This window comes from Pezoporus occidentalis, unplaced genomic scaffold (genome assembly GCF_034315485.1).
Source record: "Pezoporus occidentalis ecotype Australia unplaced genomic scaffold, CSIRO_AGI_Poc_V1 ctg4, whole genome shotgun sequence".
In the NCBI taxonomy this organism is placed as follows: Eukaryota; Metazoa; Chordata; class Aves; order Psittaciformes; family Psittacidae; genus Pezoporus; species Pezoporus occidentalis.
This window is the reverse complement of record NW_026915724.1, coordinates 17,896,100-17,920,212: the sequence shown is the minus strand read 5'-3', so window position 1 is coordinate 17,920,212 and position 24,113 is coordinate 17,896,100.

Genomic DNA, 24,113 nt, shown 5'->3' with positions numbered 1-24,113 from the left:
TATCTACCTCATGGGTACATGTGTAAGGACCTGGAGCACAGGGACTGGTTTTGGAGACACAGAAACCTGGGATTATATTTTTTAAGGACATAGCAGGGCCTGCTGTGATAGTATGAGGGGAAAAGAGGAGAGGTTCAGGCTGGATGTGAGGAAAAAATTCTTTACAATGAGGGTGGTAAAATACTGTAACAGGCTGCCCAGAGAGGTGGTGGAGGCACCATCCCTGGAGACATTCAATGCCAGGCTGGATGTGGCTCTGGGCAGCCTGATCTAGTTGAAGATATCCCTGCTCATTGCAGGGGTACAGACTAAATGACCCTTGAAGGTCCCTTCCAACCCAAACTGATCTATGATTCTATGATTCTCCATGGTGTACAAATGCAGGCTGGAGTAGCTCTATACAATAAGGTTGGGCCCTCTGGCTATTTTTGTATCTCTTGCACTTTTGTTGCCCTCCACAGGAGGCACACAGGGACTCCCCCTGCACATCCAGTTCTTCCCCCTTGCTGCAGGAAAGAAGCGTTTGGAAATGTTTTCAGCCTGATCCTCCTTGTTAAATTTAGCACAAGCTTGTGAAGCACCATAAGGAGCAGGAACAGCAATTAAAGTGCTGCATGTTTTGGTTCATGGTTATCTGCAAGGTCAGAGAGAAGTACAGCCTGTGCGTGTGCTGAACCAGTGGGTGGGATCATCAGTTCTCCTGCAGTTTAAACACAAAGGCATATATTCAAAATAAGAAGAAAAGCAGAATGCGTTAGTTGGTTCTGACTCTCACAAACCTAAACACTTTCTCAAACACACACCCACCGAAATTGCTCCTTCATTTGCAGTATTGCTAAAACATAATCAGTTTAATGGAGGTTAGTTTTGATGAAGGCTGTGAAAACCAGTGAATACCCTGCCACCATGCAGGGCTCCCAAAACATACCTCCATCTAAACAGGGATCTCCCTGGGGATCTTCAAGCTAATGGCATGACATCTGACAGAGAATGAGGCCAGAAGATTTTCATGTTTAGAGTGTTTTACCATCCTTTGCTTTTTTTCCTCTTCTTTTACCTTTTCCTTCTCCCTTTCTCTTACTGCCTGCTCATCATCACCCTCCCTTTGCTTTCAGTCCTCTCCCATGCTCTGTCCCCACTGTCTTGTGTGTTCTCCCAACATTTTTCTTTGAGCCTCCTCCATTTCCATATCAGATCACCTTTGTTGTGACTCTTTCCTGACTCCCTTTGGTCTCTTGGGCTTTCTCCTGCCTTCATCTTAGTCCCCCTCTCCTTCAGGCCAGCTCCCTGCCTCCCCGCAGCACTGATGGGGGACAGCCCATTGGCTGCTTCCTTTTCCACTGTCATGTCAGTAGCACCACATGCAGCAAGCATGGCAAGAACAAGCGTGTTCTACAGCATGAGAAGGGATTTACATCCATTCATACAGCTGGGCCAGCACCTCCCTCAGGCTCAGCCTCACTTTCACTTGCTATGGGCAGCTCTCCAGCCTTCATCTCATCTCGTTCCCTCTGCCTCCCTCTCCCTTTCTTCCCTTGCCTTATCCACATCATTTCCATTGCAACCAGAATATGCTCTTTCTTTTCTTTAATAAACCCAGGGTGAAATGTGTCTGCAGGGTATTTTTAGCAGGAGGCTTGGCAACCTGGCAGCCCCGGGCATTTTGCCACCTTGAACAAAAAATGTGCATCAACCAGATAAGAGTTACAATGGGGTGCTTGGGGGCCGCCAGTGGGGAGCACCCTTCTTGCTGCCTACCTGCTCTATAGGGCAAGGGAGGGTGGCCATGGAGCTGCCTCTGCATCTACACTCACCACTATCCCACACCCTGCCATGCAGGATGGCTCAATGCACCCGCCTTAGCTTCTTGTATTGTTTAAATGTATAGCAGGAGGGGTTCTTGGGGAAGCTATGGGAGTTCAGTGGAAGAAAGCTGTCACTGGGCTGGAGCAGGGGTATCTGCTGGGCACAGCATTGCTGCAGGCAGCATGTGTGTACCACCTAGTCCCCAAAAGTTACCTTGGTATGTATAGGAGCCAGGTAAAGGCTCAGGTAAAGCACTGCTCCCAGTATCACAGCCTAAGGCTGCACCTTTCCCTCTGCTTCATCCCTTTGGCAGCGCCAGGGCTGGGGGAGGTGGTGGTCTCCTCACAGGCACAGGGTGAGTTCTGGGAGCCAGCACCATTTGCCCCAGTGTTGTGGCTGGCACAACTTGCTTGGGGCTGTTGTCCACTGACATGTCAGGCAGAACATTTGCAAGTGAGGATGGACTGCCATGGTGATTTCCAGCTGCAATCAATAGGGCGCTGCTGGGATTGTAATTTGAAAGGTAAATATGACATCCTGCTAATGCTTTAAATATCTAATCTCAAGTTCAAGGGTCAACATCTTACTAGAGAAATGGAATTATTTACTAGAGCAATTAAATGTCCCAAGGAATGTATGCAAAAATGATGCTTTTTCCAAGCAGGGCATTTTGGGGGAGGGGGAGATTATAAGGCAATGCACTTATTTTATTTATGTAGCCCCTTGATCACCTTAGCTACCTGTATAGTTAAGGGAGGGAGAGAAACTCCCTCTGGAAGTATTTTCAGGGGTAACACAGATGCTCTAAATACTCTTCAAATAGGCCTATCTTTCCCATCAATGCCCCGGGTGAGTATCTGGCTGGCCACCTCAGGGACCGGCAGCTGTGACAACCTTTTCCAATCCACACTGCTCCTACCAGACCTGCAAGGACTGGGCCAGGCAAGCATCATCTCTGTTTCCTGACAAATGGCACCTTTTGTGCCAAGTGGAATAATGTCAAAAGGAGCCATTCCTGAAGGTGGGTGTTGAGGATGTTTGTTTGGCGCTGGGTACATGAGGGTGGCTGCCTGCCTGTGTGTATGCAATGGGGGATCCTCTACCTGGAGCACACTGATGGACAGAGGGAGTGGAAGAAGTCTCCAAAAGCATCTCTCTGCTCAAGAAGTGACCAACCGCACACATGCTGTGTTGTGAAAGATGTTCTTACATTATTCTTAAGGAACTTTGACTCCACTAGAAAGGTTTTTCACCCATCCAATAGGAAGAGGGGAGCAGACTTGTTCACCTCGTCCTCTATGAGCTGTTTCATGAGTTTTGTTACTACATCCCCACCAGTATGTTTTTACACCTAAGCCGCCCAGTTCTTTCAGCCCTCCCATGCAGGTCACATTTCTCAGACCTCTGCTGTCCTTGGACTCTCTCCAAAAGGTCCACTTCTTTCCTGAGGTGCATTGCCTAAAACTGGCTGCACTCTAACAGCAGCAGAATACCAGGACTGCGTTGAACAAAAGGGTAATTTCTTCAAAAGAGCAATGCTTCTTATTATTCCTCCCAACATGATATTTGCTTTATTAGTTTTGGGTTTGGTAAAAGTGTGATTTAGAATCTTTTCTGCAGAACTGCTGCTTAACTAGCCATTTCCACCTGGTATTTGTTCAGCTGATTATTCCCACCTAACTGTAGATCCTTGAACTCTTCCCCACTGAGTCGTGTCACACCATCTCTCTGAATTGCCAAAACAATATGTCTTTTTTCCCTTTTTTGCCTTTTTAAAAATTTTAAATTCTGGTCCTCTATCCTGAATACCTGCCAGGTTGGGGGTTGCAATCCACGTTCCTTCATGCTTTGACAAATGATGCCAGGCACCAAGCCTGTGCCCCTTTCTGTGTCTCTACACTTGCCAACCATGAACCATGAACAGCTGCTCCTTGGACTGGGTGGTCCAACCACTTTTGCATTGAAACTGCATTTCTCCGTTGTGCTTGAAGATACGTGATTCAGATTTGAAAGCACGTGAGACAGCACCAACACTACCTCAAGACTGTGCTGGGCAAAGAAGATGCTGCTGGCAAGCCAACAAGAAGTAAATCTTGTGACAGACACATGCAGGGCTTAGGTGTTTTAAAACTCAGCTTGGCTATGCCTGAAGAAGCCAGGTACATCCCAGGTGTCTGAAGGGTGTAGTGCACTTGGGCAGAGAAGTGGAGCACCCAGCCTATGTATTTAGGTGCCTCTGGAACTGTTAAGATTTGGTTTAGGTGCCCATGCCTGTTTGCTGGCTCCAGCTCTCACAGTGCAGATCTCCCTGATAGGCCAAAGACACTATTAGGCACAAAAGTACATTGTAGTATTTCAGCCAATAATGCTCACGTTTTTGGAGATGCTCTTCTGTGTGAGAAAGGCTTTCAGTGTCCACGAACTTATATTTTTATTTTGGAAAACTTCTCTGTCCAGGAAAATAACTAAATACTGACAACTTTTATCTTAATTCACCATAAGAACCAATAACCAGGTACCAGAAATGTCTGCAGCCTGTAAGGTCATGATTCTTGAGCAGCTGCTGGATTTTGGTTACCATTAGTGGCTTGCATTAAGAGCCGGTGAGTTGCTTCACAAGATGGGATTTTGAGTTACTGTGAAACCTGCATTTTGCCTTCCTCTCGCCCTTTCCCAGTATTAAAACCTTGAAGAGCTGCAGCACACAGGACAAAGGAGAAAGCAACAGGAGAGCGGCAAGGTCACACATCTGCTACTTTCCACACTTTGTTATCTCTGACATCACAGGCCTCAAGGTCTTTTTTCTCATTAAAACAGCTGTATAATTTCAAACCATGCACAAACTGTCTAAAACTGTGACCTTTTGTCGTAGTCATAATATGTGATGTCTGGCCATGAAGATGTCTCTTGGCAAAGCTGGGTGAAGGGGCTGAGGAGATAAGCAGCTCTGCGCAAACACATCAGGAAGCTTTGCCTCTGCCACCATCCCTTGGGATGAGAAGCTGCAGCACATCCAGCCAGGGAGCGTGGTGCCATTGATGGTGCTACTGAAAGCACTGGGATGTGGCCACATCCCACCCTCAGGAAGTGCAGGGCCAGCTCTGAACTGACTTTGTGGAGCACTGATTTGTAATGACCCCATCAGTGCAGCCTCTGCTTGAGGTGCACTTAATTAGCAGTGGAGAAATCATAGGCCAGAGGTGAGAAGAGGAAATACTGGGAAGAGGACTGGGAGAACTGTGGAAAAACAAATAATAAGGTGTGTTATAGGTGAAAACACATCAAAAAAAGAAAGTAGAAAAGGAGGAAAAAAGTACTCTTAATCAACAAATGTCTCAAGCAGCTTGGATTTTCTCAAGCAGTGGCAGCCTAAGCTGAATTCAGAACACACTGCCTCTTGCATGTCTTCACGCCTGTCTTTTGGATGCTTCTCAGGTCAGATCATTGCACACACCCCTGCTGGAGTGTCTGTGGCTGCTGTGCCTCAAATAGCTGCTGCTGGGATCTCAAAACCACACCTGTGTCCACCACCCTGCTAGTCCTGGTGAAATTCATTAACGGCAAATCATTTGTCATGACACAATGTAGGATGTAAAAGATCTATTTCTGGTGGTTTTACACACCTCCCTGCTTGGCGATTAGTGTTTAGCATCTAGGAATGCAACAATCTGGGAAAGCTAAGTGGTTAGCAAGTGGACGGGGGTGGTCTGCGCTGTGAAAAATTATACGTGCGCTGAAGTAAGTGGATAAAGATGTTCTTGAGGTTCCAAAGCTTTTCCTTCAGGAATAGAAATGATTGTGAAAGATGGAAATCAGGAAAAATTGTGTAACAGGTGGCTACTGACAGCAGCAGCTAAACACAAGTGTTAGTAGTTTCAGTCCTTCCTATGTTATTTGTGAAAGCTTGGCCTCACAGCTTCTCCCTGTGTTTCATCCCCACAGTGAGCCCAGCAGCTTGCCTTTGGCTGAAGCACATCTCCCAGCAAGGCTCCCACCCTTTGCTGGCATACTGTTCATCCTCACCAGTAAGGATGAGCTCTTAGTTCTCACAGCTCTTACTACTTACATAGCTCTTTTTCTTTTTAATACCTGGCTTCAACTTCCAGCTGTTTATGTTGTGTCTTTTTCCACCAAAGAGAGGTGGGTTTTGCCACGTGACACCATTTCCTTATGAATGAAATGGTACCATCAGCAAGTCAACTCAGCTTTCTTTTAAAAAGCTGAACACTGGCAGATGCTGCCCTTCATCTGCATTTTTCTGAATATTCCCTACGTTTTTTGGTGGGTTTGAAAGTGTAGACACCATAACCAGGAGCCAGTTACCCACTAGTGTTCTCTCCACTTCCATGTCTCTACTTGGTGGAAACCCATTACACCCTTAGCAACCTACTAGAAGTGGTAGGGACAGACGTAGAGCTTTGTCCTCTAGAACAAGAATGCACTGTTCGCCAGGTGCATTGTGGTTTTATTTTATCAACCTTTTTATTTCAAACACTGGGTCCTGACTGCTGCTGGAAGGAGGTTGACAAAGTTTCAATTTGATCAGATTTTCTTTGGAAATAAGCCATCTAGCAAATGATCTCTTTCTGACAGGTCCAGATCAACATGGTGCTTCTCTGATAAAACATTTATCAGAGACAACCTGAGGCACATTGCCCCAGTCCCAGTGGTGCAGTTCCTGTACCTTTACTCAATTGCTTGAAGACAACAGAAGACGACACTGCAAAAGTCAAACAGCAAATGTTACCAATGTGCAGGTATTGTCTGGGTATTATTCCACAGTTGGAACAAACTCCTGATCAAATGTGTACTGAAAAACAAGGAAAAGTTGGCATAACCAAATGGTCCTCTGGAATAATGAGTGGAATAACGAGTGGGAGTACAGTGGAGCATCCTGTCAGTCAGAGCTGGACCACTGTGGCAAAAATTCCAGCTCCTCCTAGACATACATGGTTTATTCATGGATTACTAAGTCTTTTAAATTACCTTACTCTGGGCCTTGCTTCTCGAATATTAGTACCTGTGTATTAATGCCCTGGGCAAAGGGAAAAGAGAAGAATAGGAAATACACAAACTAGCAACAGTGCTACTTGCTATAACTGTAGGATAGAATAAAGCCCGGGTGGAACAATTATTCCTTTTGAAATTTCTAAACATTTAATGCAAAATAAATCCAGTTCTGCTGTCACTGAATATATTGAAACAAATCACTAAACCTTCTGCATTTTGTGTGGATGATGAAATTGAAATCTGTTACTTCAGCATTTTTCTCTAAGTAGCTGCAGATTCCATTCAACTACTGAATCATCTTTGGTGAAGTTTCCTGGAATTATCCCAACAAAGCCCTCCAGGATATCCATTCTGTAATTTAAAATAAGAAAGCAATTCAGGTTTTTACTTCTGTGTCAGAATGGTGTGAAATTTTGCAATGGCAAAATAATCTGGTGAAGACAAATTATCATTTCTAACTGCTACTAATGAGAAAGAACAATAATTAACATCTGTCAAACGCATATCTGCTGATATGGATACAGACACATCTCTTTTATATATGTATAGCTTCAAACCCATGGAGCCAAAGCCACCCTGATCCTCAGGACCCTTAGTCTCCCTCTCTTCTCTCCTCTTCACATTCTTCCAAATTCAAAAGCTGAAAAATACAGCCAGAGCAAGCATGAGAGTGTCAGGGATAAATAACCCTATGAGCACAAACTCACTGGTAGGTCTTTCCTGATGAGCAAGGTGGGACTCACAAGATTTGAAAGGTGTCCCCTGTGCTCAGACCATCCAGGTTTGTCAGCATTTCCTCAGCATCTGGCTTGAAGAGCTCAGCATGAAAACGTTGCCCTCCCACCCCCAAACACTTCTCCCTCACTAACAAATAATGATAGCATTTATTACAATGTCATCTGCAATGGATTTCAGCTGCCTGGGACCTGAGCAGGACTTCACAGCCTCTCACTCCTCCTCTTGTGAGGATCATTCATGTCACTGCCACACCTTGAGAGCTGGGCATCTGTTGGCGTCACTGTCACATATACACACACACAAAGGCAACACCACCACCTCTTGGATCTTTGTTATCTAAGTAGATGCCATAGGAGAGAGGCAAGTGAGGCAGTGAAGTCCTCAAGGCAGGTCAGATGTAGAGATGAGCAACAGGGCCAGAGTTCCCACACTCCCATGCCAGTGCCTGCATCATTGGCCCCAGCTTTCCCATCCTTAGTGCCTTCCCAAATCCCATCTTCAATGTGTATCTGTATGGTCTAGAATACCTTGTCTTTTGGTTGCTTCCAGAAATTAATGACTTCTTTATTTTCTTCAGGCATTACTGAGGGCAGGGATACCATCATAGTTAGTAGGGATTTCTGCTATCTGATGACGCTGTGTCCTATGTTTGTAGCTCCTTGTGCCTGTCCTTCCTCTCTGCCTATGCCAGTGCCTTTCAGATAGGGAAGTCCAGAGCACTCTTTCTGATGTAATAGCTATGAGGTATGGTTTTCATTTTCACAAGGAAGATGGAAGAGGCGAGAAGGGAGACATCCTGATTGGAAACAGAGAACACTGGGGGTCCTGATGGAGCAGGCTCAGCAGTGGGTACTCCAGCAGGAAGGTCAGGAGGATGTTGGGCAGGAAACTGAATACCTGCTAAGTCACCCTTGTGTTGAGTGAGACCATAGCAGAGCAAAATGGAGTGGGATGGATGGAGAGGTGACGAGGAATGCCTAAACAGGTTGTGTGGGACCTGCCTGCCTGCGTGTGCTAGGATTAACCTCCTGACAGCAGGCAGCTGGAGAAGCAGTGTGGGACCCTGGGGACCAGGTAGAATCCCACAGGGACCTGTTAGCACAGCTGTGTGGAGACAGGTCTTGCAAAAGAGAAGCAGCTGTGGGAATCAGAGAGGAAAGTTTCTATGTGGATGAGGAGGGGAAGAAGACTGGCTGCAGCTGAGTAACAGGTCAGGGAAACAATTTCAAACCAGGAGGACAAAGCTTGTGTGTAAAGTTACATATCTCAGAAGACATTTAAGAGAGGTATTGTATAGAGATGTATAGGGAAGAGCATTGCTTTCTTAACAAAACATGGGGACTGAAATCCCTCAAAGATTATCCTACTCTTCTTCAACTGGAACAGACTCCATTTTGTTGTCAGAAGTCACTAAGGCCAGGCAATCCAGGTAGTTACTGGGTTCAGTGAGGATGCTTTGTTGCTAAAGATAAAAGCCACTTTTGAAAAGTATCTGCAGAAGTTAAGCAGGGACCTAGGGAGCAAGACTCATTTGGGTGAAAGAGTACAAGTGTTCCTTTTGGAAGTAAAGGCTGCAAGTTAGGCATTGGCTGCATAGCTTAGTGGTGGGTCAGAGGAAACTGGTTGTAAGCTTCTGACTCATTATTTCAACAGTGTCATGTTAAATGGGTTGCAAATTGACTCCAAGAGCCTGAATTTCAGTGTGATTACCTGTCTGTGTTACCAAAAAGAGCATCATGGATTCTGAACCTCTGCTCTATGGAAAATTAGTTCAGGTATTCTTTCCATATGTAGCTTTGGGTGCCCATCTTTTGAGCTGTCACCCAATTACACGTCCCCTTGGCTGGAGCAGGAGCTCTGTGGTTTGTTTCAGCAGGCATAGGATAAAACATGAGATGTGACTGCTGGTTACATCAACTGTAGGGCCAAATTCTGTGAGAGATTTCTGGAGTGGAAAATGTGGAAAACCTGCTTCTTGCAGAAACTGGTGAGGAGTGAGAAAACAGGAATTAAGAACTGGTGAAAGATCCTTCCCTGAAAAATAAGAGGCCAAGCAAGACTGAAGCATGATTTATGGCCCAAAAATGAACCAGAAGAAAAAATCTGCACCAAAGTGAGATTCATGTATGCTTCTCTGAAGCTATGTTGTCTTGCCACTGCGATGCCAATATGCTGCTTCACACTTTAGGCTTGCTATTCTCTAATCCTTTCTTGTGACTCCTTGCCTCTGCATAGGCCCTTGTTCAGCACATTTAGTGGTTCTGCAGGTTTAGGAGTGTGAGCAGTTGCATTTCTAGGGTGTTTCTTGAGAAAACTGCATTTTCAGACAGAGCCTCTGTCTTGGTTCCTGTAAACAGTTAAGGCTCAGAATGGTTTTACAGAAATAAAACTGGTTTGATTACAGTTAAAAGCAAAGGTGGGGCTCGGTTTCTTTTTTCTAAAGTCCTTGCAGCATTCTTTTGAGCCATAAATGTTGATTCTCTATGGAATAGCTGTGAACAGCGCAGAAGGACACATATGGTCCTGATCCCAGGGTTCATCTATGGGCTGTGAGGACATCAAATGGTGCAGTATTTACATACTTCCAAGGCGAACTGGACCCTAAACTGTAATTATAAATAGCTGTGATTTGGTTCTAGTTTAACTGATGCAATTTCTACTAACCATATGCTGCATTTTGTATTGATTTAAACTGAGAAAGTAACTCCAAGCATATTTGGACCATGCATATTAACCAAGTCCAGGGTTAGGTTAGGCATGTTTATAAGGTCCATGTCACCTTGAACCCACTGTGGTTTGGAGCCAAGGTGGTTCATATCAGTCAACTGTGGGATCTCTGTTCTGCAGTCTCCTGGGCTTCTGGACCTAAGTTTGGAAGCTGCTGCAACGGGGATGTAAAATCACATGTGTCACATTTAAACTTGGGTTATGTGGAGACCTTTCCACAAAGGAGAGTTTTTCCAGAGCAACATATTCCTGATGAGCTCCGCAGCTTCCAGAACACCAGATCCTTTGCCAAATTCATGTAATCTGCCTTAGAGCTGATCCTTAGGTTTTCTGCGTAGAGTGGCTCTTCTGCCAGAAGAATGGACACAGAGAAGCCTTAATTAGGTGGCTCTTTAATTATTTATTTATTCAGAGCACACATTCATTCACATTGTATTCACTGAGCTTTAGTCAAATCCCAAGTCATTGTCTGCCTGCACACGAGTATTTACTTAAAGGTATGGGTTTAAACTGATTAACTCACACTGGAGCAAGCACCTAATGTAGGCACTGATACTGGCTTAATACCTTACTCAGAAGTACTCTGAAGTTGGCTAAGGTCTTGTACGGATCCTCTTCTTTGAGAGTAAAGTGTTTGCACAGTGGCAGGACTCAGCTTTACTGGGTTGTACAGTGGCTGAGTTAAACTGATACAGTGCTGAGGTGCATAAAAGCAGCGTGTCTGGAAGCAGGCTGCTGGAGATCTGGAGGACCTCAACTGCATTCTTGGTAATGGAGACTGACTTTGTTCTTTCAAAGCTTCCAGCAATATAATGATAGCTATTTTAGATCAAGGTGAGTAAAAGCTGCTGGTACCTTCCCCTGGTGTGATGTGTCCTTGCCCTCTCCTGGAGCAAATTCATTTGCTTTGCAAAGCACTCACAGATGCCTGGAAGTGGAAAGGGCTACAGACCCACCCCTTCTGACCCAACTCCATTGCTAATGAAGCACACACACGTTTTCTGCCACTGGGGTTGTTTTCCTGCTTGGGTGGATTCAGGCTGACTCCTGAGTATTTTAATCCTCCTCACCCACGATAGAGACCAGAAGAGCAGAAGCAGCACTCTGTTTTATCAGCTGCATTTCTTCCTTCACCTTATCAACAAACGAACTCCCAGTTGGCTCTGTTTGACTTCTAGGGTTTATGGGATTTTGATGCTTCCCTTCTTCATTTTCATATTAAAGACTAAGGCTGGGCTGTGATCCTGCTACTGTAGCCTCCAGCTCCCGGGCTGATAGGACTGGCGCTAATTGCTCAGCTGCCTGATGTAATCACCAGGAGGTATATTGTATGTGTGGCTACAGGCACTTCATATTTCCCCCAGCCAGATAAAAAAAATAAAGTAGAAGGAAAAAAAAAAAGAGTCAATTGGCTCCAGGTCTGTCAATAGTGACTAATCAGGTGCTGTACAATTAATTATGAAGGGGTGTCATTTTAAAACAATTCTGAGGTGGGAAAGAACAGGCCTGGGCCCTTTACCTGCTGGCACTGTTTGTGTTGCTAAGCCAATCCAGGCTGCGTCCTCTATTTCATTTACCTTTTAAACTATTGCCCCCGCATAAGTAAACACTTTCTATAAAGTGTGTGTGCATGCATGTGTGTAAGTGGGTGGAGGGTGATCTGGGAAGCTCTCCACCCTAGAAAAGAAATTACTGATGGAAAGGGGGGGGGGGTGTGTGTGTGAATAAGAGCAGCATAATTTGGCAGTAATTTCTGAAAAACAGTAGAAGATAATAGCAGGTGGATGAAACAGAAATAGCATGAAACAGTATGGGGCTGAGTCCCAGAAACCAGAATTGCTATTAGATATGGGAATGGAGGTGAGAGATGTCCCTGCAATGCAAACGTGAGACTGCTGCCCTCAGCAGCATGTCGAGGGGGCAAACCCCTTTAACTAAGCTGGATCTCCCATGCTCTGTTCCCCAGTGGTGGCCGGCATCCTCCACCTGTTCCCCAGGGGATGCGGCTGCTCAGAACAGCATGGCGCTGGCGCTCCTCCTCTCCATTGTGCAGGCAAAAACTGTCTCTCACAAGGCAACACTCATTCTTCAAGGAGGATGGTAAGGGAACTGCTACTGCCCAGTGCCATGCTGCGGGCACTGAGGGCCCAGTGCCACACTGAGGGCACTAGCTTCACTGACTTGTGACATTAGTGAGTGTGCATGTGTAAAGAACACATTTCCGTGTGTTCATGAAAATGAAATGCCCTTTTTTAAATAGCTTAGTAGAAGCAAAGTGATGGTGTTAACTGACTGGTCCAGTCTGAGAATTGTCATGCTTTGAGACCATGATCACACCTTGAATGCTCACGTCTGGTAACTGGGGTGACAAGAGAAGAGGGCTGGTAAGGCAGAATGGAGGATGCTGAGGGAAACCACCTCCTTGAAGATTCTGACTGTAAAAGAGATCTTCTAGAATGGGACAACGAGCAAGTGTCTTAAGGTCTAGTAGGAAAAATTAGAAATACCCTAAGTATTTAGCTTTCTGACACAAAAGCTCCAAAATACCTTTTGGTCAAAAGTCCTCCCTGCAGCGCTTGCAGTTCTGTTCCATGGGCAAAAAAAAAAGGCGAACTCCTGTGTGAGTGTGTGTGCGTGTTGAATTGCTAACATTGCTTTTCACTGTAATAAATGTAGAATTAGATGGATTATTCTGAATGATTTATTTACTAGAAAACATATTTTGGGGAGCAAAATGCCAAGGGATAACAAGTTCTGCATTGAACTTTTCAAAATAAAGCATGTTGACTTTTTTGTTTCAAAATTAGTTTTCTTCACTTTATTGGCTATTATTTCAAAGGGGAAAAATCATTCAAGGGAGAGCAAAACGATTGAAATGCACATATATTTTACTTATAAGATTTCTAAAATCTCATTCGAAGTTATTTTCACAGCTCTGCATGTATCTCATGATCACTGCTCACAAAGTCCTCCTTTCCTCCTCACAAAAACACATTACATTGGCTTTATTAACAGCAAAACATCATTGCATTGGCTTCATTAACAGCAAAACATTTAGTACCTTTAACCTCAGTTTCTGTCAGCATTTTGATGACAGCAGCTACTTTATCCCTGCCACAGCATTTCCTCGCTGTAATGAAATGTGGTGGCTGGAGCTCTGTGTCAGAGGACTTTGAATTATGACGTGAAGGGTTTAGTGTGTTGGGGCTATACATAGGGTTACCAGCCTGATTTAGATGAGGAGTCTGTTCAATTCAGTGTCCTGGTTTCGAAGCCTCAGGAAGTCTTGCACTGAGAGCATGAGAAATATGTTGCCCAGAGAAAGGGGTTTAACCTGTATCGTCCCAGACGCAGACAGTCTCTGCAGGAAGGCACCCCTGGCACCATGCAATAGGTAGCACTGGTTATACAGCAGAGCAAACTTAACGGATATAGAAATGGAGGTTACAACATAAACATATGCTGGGATACTGGTGTAATGAACATAGTATAAATATTTAGATGTATTTCTACATTTAATCCTCAGCCTCATCATTCTTGTATCAAATGGTTTACAAGAGGCAAAACTGTATTTCAGTTACAGGCATGGCTTCATAATTCTTCAAGTTAATTAAGGCATCTGAATGTGCTTCACGTCTGTTGGCTTCCACTTCATAAATGGCACAAACCTGTAGGTAATAAAAGGCTTTCCATATCAGTGACAATAATAGCAGTTTAGGCTGTAGATGACCATCCACAACACATCTGTAGCTGAGTGTCCAGCCTGGGAGAAAAGCAGCAGCTATGAGTGTTGTTCGTATACCTCCTATAAACAGATCCTTGCTTGTGTTGTGTGTGCATCACCACATCCCATACATCACGTATGGGAATAATTACTGTGTTTTGGATCTCCTTATATTAAATACAAGTGCACCATTCTCAGAGTGTTGCTGTGTAGGTGCAGGTCACACCAACACAGTGTGTGTCCCTGATGCCCAGACCACGACTGCTTCTCCAGTCTGGAGCTGTCCCTTGCAGCAGGGATGAGGACAATGAATTTCCTTAGCCTCAGTGTTGGCATGGTACAGCAGCATGTCGTCCTGGTGCCAGTGCAGATGTGGAGTAGTACTCCAAAGCCAGTGTCATGCCAACGAGTGTCCAGAGGCCAGGGATGCCTCCACCAGCCATGGTGTAGGAGCAAGGGTTCAGCGGTCACCACCTTCCCAGTATAGCTGTTGTGCTGCATCGCTGCAGTGCCCAAGGCACTGTTTATTGCTGTTTCTATCTTCATCTTGTGCTTTTATACATGACTTACTGCACAGCAAGGGAGGAGGAAGGGTGGCCTGTGCCCAGTTGGGAAAAAGGGATGAGGTGAACAGGTGTCACGCTGCCAACCACAGCAGGGGAGCCACAGGGGATCTCCATTAAGGCCTGAGGCTGGGCTGCCTGTGGTGGTCCCAGAGCCTTGAAGGCAACTGGGATCAGCTTGGTGCCAGGCAGGGAATCCCCCTTTGCAGGGGAATGCCTACCTGGCCACTTCATAGTGTTTTTAAGGACAGCAAGGAGCCTTATCACACCTCCCCATCTGCCCCAGATGTTTCACATTCCAGCGATGCTCTGCAAATGTGCTGAACCATACAGCATCTCATCTCCCCATCTCTTGCCACCTCTGGAGCTGACAGCCTCTGGGCAGGCACCCAAGCCCAGGTGAACAGCCCCACTCTCAAGGATGTCCCCGCAGAGGCAGCAGCAGGTGACACAGCCCTGCCCTGCATCCATGTCAGCGGGACCGCGTGTGGCAGGGGGTGCTGTGCATGCAGGTAGGCTGGACCACACGCAGCCAAAGTTCAGGTAAACATGGGGGGAGGAGGAATGGCCTCCAGCCCAGTGGCACAAAGGCCACTTTGGCCACCTCTGGGCTTCACCTTGAATTGTACATAGCCAGAGTGTGGGGTTCTGTCAGCCGCAGCGCCTCTGCAGCAACAGGCTTGCAGTGGGGTATGCCTCTGGGGGAGCACTCTGCTCCCAAAAAAGTAAATAAAGACCTCTCAGCATCTTCAAAGTGCTGATATCTGTCAGTCTGGAGCCAGACCCCAGTGCTTTGCTGTCTCATTGCTGTGCAGAATATCAGCACTCCTTATCCTCCACCCCTCTCCCTCTATCATCTCCCATGTCTGTACTGTTTCAGGGCTTCTTTCTCTTTAAGAGGAAACTCAGCGGAAGTCTACCTATTCAATATTGTTTCATATTATTTGGTTGTGAAACAATTTAATTTGTTTATGACTCTAAAGGTCAGATTTGACTGTTGTCCAAATTTCTGAAGAATAAAGAATGAATCAGGCTGAAGGGAATTTTGTGTCATGATCAACTGGAGAAAGAGAAGGGGGCTAGTGAGAATATTTAACTGGAACAGCAAGGCAAACTTACCTTCAGCTCAGGTTTAAAAGCCTAGTCAATCATTACACATTTTTTATTATTTGCCTGGTACAAAATACCCCCTGCAGAAGAAGTAGGAAAAGTCACAGGCCACATTCTTTAGAATTGTCAGTAGCGTGCTCAGCATTTTGGGGTGGTTTTGTTTTTTCTTATACCTTGGGACAGTTGGAGTGATATGGATTGCATTGGTGCCTGGATAGATGAGAAGTGGAAGCACATTGTTGTTGCAGCTCCAAGCAGGGGACGTTTGCAACAGTGAAGAGAGGAGGGCCAGCCGGGGACTTTGAGAAGGAAGGTAATTCTCACACAGTCATCAGAAGACAAAGGTTGCATTTACACCTGGCCAGAAGGTTTAATCATCTACTATTTCCAAACATTGCAGGCTCACAATCTGTTGTGTCTGAGATCATAAAACATATCACAAACTGGAGACAGGAGACCTAGGGCTTGACTGACCAGAGCTTATCTTTTCTTTTTTCTTCCTTCTTATTTTTCACTCCATTTTCTTCTCTGCTTTGGAAAGGACTTGCTTTGATCAGAAAATTCTTACCCGGTATAGCAGGAAACGTAAGGCAAAACCTTCTGAAAACCCAGGGATTAAAGGGCAATTTTCATTCCTCTTTGCCTCTCTATGTCAAGAGCACTTGGGAGACAGATTACCTGTTGCTAAAACCTCCCTCCCAGGCTTGCAGGGAAAAGAAATTGTGGGAAAGGGACCAAAAGCAGAGTAGTATTCAAAGAGGAGCAAGTAGAAACTTCTCATAGGTTAGTTTTCCAGGTCCTACCACAAAAATCACTAACATCCAACCACCTGAAACATTGGGTGTAGGTGGCTTTCATCTGATTTTGGTGGAGGGTTAAATTATGGTAACGCTGAAAGAGTGATGGGAGTGTTTTGGGGTAACATTAGCCACATTTTTGCAGTTTGAGTCTGTAGTTGGTTTTCTCTGTACCTGTGAGGTTGTCAAGGAGGTTTACTGAGCAAGATCAGAGACACCCATGACAAAGAGAAAGTTGGGGAGTGATATTTCTACCTCCTTCTCCCCATTGCCTCTGCAGGATCATCACCCTTCCCTCTCTGCCCATGGCCAGGCTGTGGAGAGGAGAAGGGACATAATGGGGGCAGTGTTTCCGACTGGTGTTCCATATATATCAGAGAAAGGGTGAAAGGACCATGCCCCAGCCCTGGCTCCAGCCTCACTCAGAGGGGTTATACCTGTGATGGGGAGGGACCCTGGAAGAGGTGATGCTGCTTTGCACCTCGTTTGGGTGTTACAGTGCAGATTCATCAAAGCACTCAGCGCTGGGAGGAGGTTCTGGCCCTATTGAGGTGAAGGGTTGCCCTTGTTGACTTCAAAGGGGGATGAAGTTAACCCTTTGACTTCAGTTGGGTTTGAGCCCCTCGTTGGAGTTAAGCATGTGCTGTTGCTGGGTTGGGACCATCCTTTCTCTGTTTGGAAGGGGAAATAAATAGATTCAGTTTATTCACTATATATCATCATCTCCCTGAAGATGCCTCAGTGTGTTTTATGACTGTCAGCTCTGTAAACTCCCCCCCCCCCAAAAAAAAAAAAGAGCAGAAGCAATAAGAGATTCCCCAGGAGAAGCTTGTTAAGGCAGGCAGGAAGGGCCATCTCCCCTGGCACTGCCAGGTGCCCTCAAGTTGTCCCTCACTTAGCTGGGGCTGCTGGCCACCTGATAACAAGAGTGGCATCTTTGATGTTGCCCGGGGCAGCAGGCATACACAATTGCATAATCAAGGTCACTGGAAAATTACACAAAACTTGTCCAAATCTATTGAAAAAAAAAGAAAAAGAAAAAGAAAAAGAAAAGAGTTTGCAAAAGGAAAAAAAAAACCACCCACACTTATATCACCAACGTGCCACTCTGTGCAGATGGCCACGCCAAGCTGTCCCTTTGCTATACCCTGGAAGCACTGATGAAAAAATAATACTACCTACATAAAGGCAATTTGAAAGTTTCTCTGGTAGCCACCTGTATTCAGCTTTGTGGTTTTTCCTCTCTTTCCTTCAGCTACAGTTTCAGTTAGGTAATGATGATGTGCAAATACAAGGAGTAATAGTCTCATGCTTTGCATTGCTGAATACTGCCTTGAGGACTGAAGTCTCAGGATGGTGAGTGAGTCTAGTTTCACATGCCCTTAGAAGCTATTAAGTCTCTCCAAGCCTACTTTACAGATACAGGAAACAACAAGGTTGGAAATTTGTAAATGAAAATTTTATTTAGGAGAAAAAGACATTTCAGAATTTATCTTCAGAATAAAAGAAGCTTTTTGGAGAAATTTCTGTTATTCCCCCAGCATTTTTCTGTGTTAATAAATATGACATGGGAAACTAGAGGGTTTTTTTTCCCTCTTGGTTTATTACCTTTCCCTGCTCCCTTTTATTATTTTTTTTTTCCTTTTATCTTTTCCACTTCTCTTTGTGTGAAAAAGGAAGTCATGGAAAGGACACAAAGGGGAAGAACTTGCAGCAGGAAAGAAACCAGGGATAAAAAGTGAAGCAAGGAGAAGGTAAAAATAAAATAAATACCGGAAACAAACAGCGAACTTGAAAATGTGCAAAATTTTATTTTTTTCTTAAGAAAAAGCTGAAAACCCCACTCCTAACCCTGAAACGCTTTGCTGGGCAGGTGGTGGGAAGGGTGTGGGTCAAACCCTGTTTGCCCAACTGGACTGGTGAGGGCCACGTTTCCTGGATTCCCCTACGCATTATTGTCCCGTCCATTCAGCAGGGATGTCCTGTCATCAGGACAGGGCTTCCTGCAGCACCCACCTCTCTGTATTGCTTCATTGAAGAGGATGCCCCATGCACTGCTGTTTTTACACCATTCAAGTCTACAAGCCACAGAGGTCCATGTGGTGTTGTGTAAGGCATCATGAAGCCACTTTGAAAATCTTATGCCTGTAGCTCTGAATTTAGATTTCTGACTAGCCCTTCTTGCAGCCAAGTTATTTCTGCATAATTTGAGTGTGTTTCCTTCCAATTTCTGTCCTGTCCTTTGAAAGGTTTACTTCTTAGAGCCTCTCACAGCTCCCTGAGGATGGTTTAGTAACTTTTTTTCCTGGTCATGAGGATATATATTGTGGTAGAACTTTTTAGTTTCTCTTTCCAAAGTGATCTTTCTCCCCATGTCAGAAGGGCTCTCTCTTTTCACTCTTTATGTCATTTTGTGGAATAGCTGCTTGCATTTGTCTTCTTTAAAAGATTAAATGTTTAATGAACCCTTATTCCTATTTTTATTTGTAAGGAAGCTGTTAGTCAACTTTCACATTTCTTTCCAAGCTAATATGTCACATCATCTAAAAGACAAATTATCCCTCTTAATCACATCCGTAAGTCAGCTGACTTCATTGCAGTATAGCAGTGGAAGTGAGGGCACAATCCATCCTATTGAGTTTGCATCATGCTTTGGTTTTGCTTTTTAAACTGACACAGTTTCATTGACATGAGGCTTTTTGACATGACTTTCTTTTTTTTTTTTTTTTTATTTAGATATTAGGAAAAAATTCTTCACTATGAGGGTGGTGAGACACTGGCACAGGTTACCCAGAGAAGCTGTGGCTGCCCCATCCCTGGCAGTGTTCAAGGCCAGGTTGGACAGGGCTTTGAGCAACCTGGTCTAGTGGAAGGTGTCCCTTAAAGATGATATTTAAGGTCCCTTCCAACCCAAACCATTCTGTGATTCTATGATTCTATGATGGGTAGAAATTCTTATGCTCAGGACACTGATATTAATAGGGTTGTACTGCTTATATAATCTCTGATGATCACTTTGTTTTGTCTTAAGCTAGTTTCAATTTCCATTGTCTAATTGCATGCTGCAGTGAAAAAATTAAAAGATCCATCCTGGAGAGCTCCTAAATGCCTGCAGTCGTCTTCCCAAGGCTGGCAGGCATGCAGCCATGTACTCCACTTGATGTCAGCTACCAGAGCCTCTGTCATCAAAAAAGAGTCACTTTCCAGTTTATTAAAGAGATATAAACTCCATTGCTAAGACAAAGTATGTACGTCAATCTCTCCAAGGACTGCTAGTTCCTTGCTCAAGAATTTGATGTCTGTTAAACTCTGAGGGTGGAAAGCAGATAGGAGTAAGCACGTGGATATCTTGTTCTCCCTTTATTATCAATGTAACAAAAACCTCAGCGGGCCCATGGAAGCAGCTTGTTTAGTATTTGTCTCCTCAAAAGGCTGTTATTACGCATGGTTTATCTCTTGAAGGCTTTCCTCTGCCCTCTGCATCTTGGCAGAGGTGAGGGACCCATTGCAAGGTCTGCACCACTATCAACCAGTGCCCCAGGTCATTGTGAGCAGTAACAAGCAAAGCTGCAGGGGAAAAAGAGCCACTTTAAAATTGGATGCTCTGACCCTCTGGTCTATGGCCAGGCTGGGCAGTGAGTGCAGCCCCAGTACCCAAACTGTCTGGGGAATCACCTTGCCCCATTGGAAGTGATGGTTTTGGTGGTGGAGAGCTGGGAGCTATGCAGAGGCAGCCAAGCCTCTGGATGCCTGTTTCAGCCAAAGGTGCCTTTTTTGGTGGGAATGCACAGGAATCTGGCTCAACCTGCTCCTGGCCTGTCGGGGTAGTGGGGAAGGACAGGGGTCTGGAAAGCCAATAAATTCAGGAACTTGGCTTGCTTGGCTGCTTTGTGCAGATGTTTAACAGTACTGGCTGGGATATACCCTATACCCTTCTCGCACATACCTCGAGTGTTTACTGTCACCCTCACAACATTTCCTGCATCAGCAGAACTGCTCTTCAGCTATAATTTTTGTTGAAATATCTTGCTTTAAAGCCAGAGAGCACCAATGGAGGCCTCAAATCTGTAAATCAGCTGCACTTTGGAAAACAAATCATCGTGGTGGAGTTTTGCCAAGCTAATTTTATGTGCCCATTCATTATTTGGTTTTCACTTTCTGACCTGATTCGAGCAGCCCATGCTCTAAATGTATCAGTTGCACCCAAGATATGAGCCTAATATACACTTTGAAAATGTGAACTGCTCTACGGCTTCATTTCTAGGAAAAAGTGCTACAGAGAGGGGTTGTCCCACAGCAACCATGGACCCTACACACAAGAGCTTGCAGGTTGCCTCTGCTTACCTGCTTGAACTGGTAAGACAGTATTACTGAAAGGAAAGCCATGATCTTTCCATGTGCTACAGCAAAAGTGGTGTCTTCTAGGGAGGAAATGATGAGACAATTCTAGCTGTGATTTACCAGTGGTAAATTAGAAAATTTGAAGGTACAGTAGAACAAGCATCTACAAAGGTAAAGCAATACCTGAAAAAGGGGGTAACAGAGGAAAGCAGATGGAGTTGTGGCATTAACATCTACAGTCTGGGAGACGGAAAAAGAGAGGCAGCATCCATGGCCTGGGACAAGAATGGGAAGAAACCAATGGAAAATTTGATAGTTGTTTAAGTCCATGTAAAACCCAGCTCAACAGAACTGGGCTGTCACCCAGGATTTCTGCAAGGGGCAGTGTGAGATGGTTGTGGTTTCACCAGCACTGAAACAGCATCAGGGTGGGCAGTAATGGTTTTTAGGTTTTGTTCTTGGGTTGGGGGTTTCCTATGGTAGTTACCTAAAGTAACTTTGTTCCAGTTACAAGAAAAGCAATATGGAAGTGGAATGGCTGTCATGCAGTGCATTTTCCACCTTGTTTTTGCTATTCATGTAAGTCTGTGTAATTAGACAAACCTTAACGTGATCCCCACAGCCTCCTCCTTTGCTCATGTGAAAGCCCTTTCAGGTTTGCTAAAGGTTATTACAGTAATGCTATATTGACATGTTAAAAATTACATATAATTTCTAAGAACACACAGTTGTTTACCTCTATCATAAAGCTTTAAAAAACCAAACCAACAAAGAGCTTTTCTTCAAAGGGAAAATGGCTTCCTTGTTGTTACTACTATTGCAGTGTCCTTGTTTCCCTGTCTTGGCATACGAACAATATCACTATGCACAGAATAGTCTTGTGTACAGAAATACGAAATCCAGGACTGATAGATGTACATGGCTGAAAAAAAGAGCTGGGTATGTAAAATTCTCCAATTTCACATTTGTCCTGGCATAGGATTAAGGAGATTTGAAATAGATGAACAGGTTCACATAAGAACAATTGTTATAACTTCCATCAGAATGGTATTATTGATACCCTCTTTAAAAACGTTTATGTTGCCAGAAGCAGAATGAAGAAGCCTTTGTGTAAAATGAGTCACCTGTGTTAAAATTGCATAGACCTGCACAAGTGCTTGAAAGAGCAGATGTCGGAATTGATGGGACCCAGTTTATTCCAACTTCTGTGAAATTCCAGGTACATTTCTCCAACCACGAACAGCAAGAATAGATCAAGAACGAAGAGCTCTTTTATGTGAGTAGTAATTAGTAATGGTAATCACTCCCCTTGGCAATCTGAATAACAATCACGTTGGCTCAGCTCTGCTGTTCCTATTGATACTGCAATTCACTTCAATGCAGTCAGAAGCATGTGTCCCATCATCGTTTTTCTCTGGACATGATCATAATCCCTCATTTTGGGTATGTCCCTCCTCAGCTGGATCCCTAGAGAGATTATTATCTGCATTTCAATGCCTACTTTCATCTTGCATCTGTAAGCATTTTAAGCGACATCTTCCTAGCATCTTTCTGTTTCCAAGAAGTCATGCTGGTGAGATATCCAGGAACCAAATGCGGTGCCAGGGGCATTGTGAGTTCCCTAATAAGACAACCGGTTGTGTTTTACAAGAGTATGGTTGTGCAAGGATGGGCAGGACAGATGGCTGAACCTGCAGAACGAGTTTCAGCCGTAAATGCTGTGAGCACCATAAATGTTTGGTGCCTTCTATATATATACTTTTTTTTTTTTTTGAAAGCTGAAATATATTTGGGAAGTACTTGTTCAAACTGCAGACTCAGTCAAATATTAACACATGGAAACTGAGGGGAAAAAAAAGATACTTTGAAGGGCTCAAGCATGTGTGGGTTCTTGGTGTATTTGCCTAACTGTAATCACTGGGGCCACACTTGCGGCAGGCTAAAACATTGCTGTGAATAGAAAGTATACCACAAGGGTTCTCAAATATGAAAGTAGGGCTGGAACAAAGAGCAGGCACCAGACAGACTTCCCCTGTTAACGATTACTGGCCTGTCACCCTGGTGCCAGCAGTCTCAGAGATCCCATCAGGAGCAGGAGGCAGTATCTCGTCCAATGTGACCGGGCTGCTTTGAAACCCTGCCCACAACCACGCAATATTCCTCGCTACCACCTCGTCACAAGGGAAAGAACTTTATCTCTCCGCTTTTAAGAGTGTTTGCTTTAAAGATGATTTACCACACTTGACGATTACCGAATTTCCTAAATTCAGCCTGAGGTATTGTTCTTGTTATGTATTTTGTGCCGTGCAAAGCAGTACCTTGGCCGCAGCATGCAGAAGGTCGTTCTTGGTGCACACTGAAGGTCCTCCAATGCTGCTTCCCTCTGCAGTCCTACAGCTCAGGATGACAGCAGAGACATGAAAACCTTCTGACTGAAGGGAGTCACCCGGCCTTGGAAGAACATCAGCCCTCCATTGAGTTAGGGCTTTGTCTACTGTCCTTGTCTGAAGGACATGAGCTGCAGAGCTGGTGTAGCAGAGACAAACACACAGCTGAAAATGCCCCAGAAAAAGGTTTTAAGCTTTTTTTTTTTTAATTATTATTTCTCTTTTTTAATACATATTTTGATCCTGTTCCTCAATGGGGTAGCATCTCTAAAACAATACATACACATCAGTAATAAGTGTGATCCATTTGGTGCTAATGTGATTTTCTTTGATTACTCGTTGCTGACTCAAGTGCTACAGGAATGCTCTTCCTCCACTCAAATGTGAGGCAATACAAAGAGTTATTGTTTCATTTATATTTTGTTGGGAAAACTACCAAAACCTTTACATTATAATATTTGACGACAGTGTCAACAACATTTCCCTGGACTGCTGCTTAATATACTTTTATTATTTGTTTTCCACATGTTGGTCCTTTTAATCTGTTCTTATTAAAGTCTTCCATGTTTCTGTAATATTGTCACTGTGTTTCTTTTGAAGAAGGCAAGTGTGTGTACTGAAAGATTAGATTATCCTGTTAAAAAAAAAAGAGAGAGAAAAGGGAGAAATGTCTTCAAAATGAAGTACATCAAAAGTAAAAGTAGGTGACAAATGTTAATATTTGCAAAGTGCTTCTGCTTTGATCCTGCATTTCTATTTTTTTAAGAGCTTGACAAATGTGTCCTGTGGTTTGGCTTCAAACCTCTTTGCTTAGTGCTTTACTTGACCCACAATCCATTTGATCTTCCACTTGTTTTTCCTTCTGTCCAGGAGGCCTCTGGACTCAATAAAAGACTAGTTCTTATCTTCC